Source organism: Octopus bimaculoides, chromosome 4 (genome assembly GCF_001194135.2).
Source record: "Octopus bimaculoides isolate UCB-OBI-ISO-001 chromosome 4, ASM119413v2, whole genome shotgun sequence".
In the NCBI taxonomy this organism is placed as follows: Eukaryota; Metazoa; Mollusca; class Cephalopoda; order Octopoda; family Octopodidae; genus Octopus; species Octopus bimaculoides.
In genome coordinates, this window is record NC_068984.1 from 23,457,226 (window position 1) to 23,458,280 (window position 1,055).

At 37.1% G+C, this 1,055-nt stretch overlaps 1 protein-coding gene across 2 annotated transcripts in view; it reads right to left on the minus strand.

The window, feature by feature from the left end:
• LOC106876807 (solute carrier family 49 member 4) overlaps window positions 1-1,055 on the minus strand; it is a 38,054-nt gene that overhangs the window by 14,203 nt on the left and 22,796 nt on the right. The gene's annotated exons all lie outside the window — the stretch shown is intronic.

Genomic DNA, 1,055 nt, shown 5'->3' on the forward strand with positions numbered 1-1,055 from the left:
TATATATATATATATATATATATATATATGTATGTGTGTGTGTGTATATGTCTGTGTGTCTGTGTTTGTCCCCCCAAAATCACTTGACAACTGATGCTGGTGTGTTTATGTCCCCATAACTTAGCGGTTCAGCAAAAAGAGCCCAATAGAATAAGTACTAGGCTTCCAAAGAATAAGTCCTGAGGTCGATTTGCTCGACTAAAGGCGGTGCTCCAGCATGGCCACGGTCAAATGACTGAAACAAGTAAAAGAGTATAAGAAGCATGTTGTTGTATTCATTAATCAGAGACTACACTATTCACTTGAGTGTACAGCTCAAATTTCACCATTATAGTATAGCACTTACAACAGACTCATCATCATATTTTAGGTAGTGAATATTCTATGATCATTTTCTATGGTTTATAAAGACATTCTACATTGCAGTGAATTGCCATTCTGGGTTACAATGTTAGAAGTTGTTTGATATGAGATCACATATACAGTAATACCTCACTTTATGAGGACCAGCTTTACACGACCCTAGGTTTATGAGTTTTATTTTTCAAGCACAAGATCCAAATTTTGAACAAAGTGCAAGTTACTACTGCCATAACAAATGCTTCTGCATGTTACCAAGAAATTTATAGAGAGTGGAAAAATGTTTCTAATCAAACAACTCGAGACTTGTTTTTTAATAAGAAATCTACAAGTCCGTCTATGAGTGCTTGTGAATTGATGATTACATCCACAAGTGATGGTATGCATGAGTTTAGTGTGAGTTTCACTGCCATGCAGCATAGCTGTGTGTACACAGGCATCATACAATCTGCCTTTCAGTCTGAGGGAGAGGCCTTTAATTACAAACAAAGGTAAAAGCTCTCTGAACTTTGCCCAGCCTGTTCTTATTCTAGCAACTGTGGTTTCAGAACTTCCTTCTCCACTGCTAACTTGGTCACCTAGGCAACACAAGTTATCTACTACTTCTAATGAACCCCCTCAGTGTTTGAGGAAGTCTGGTGATTATTGTATCTGCACATTTCACACACACATATACGTATGTGTATACATATATA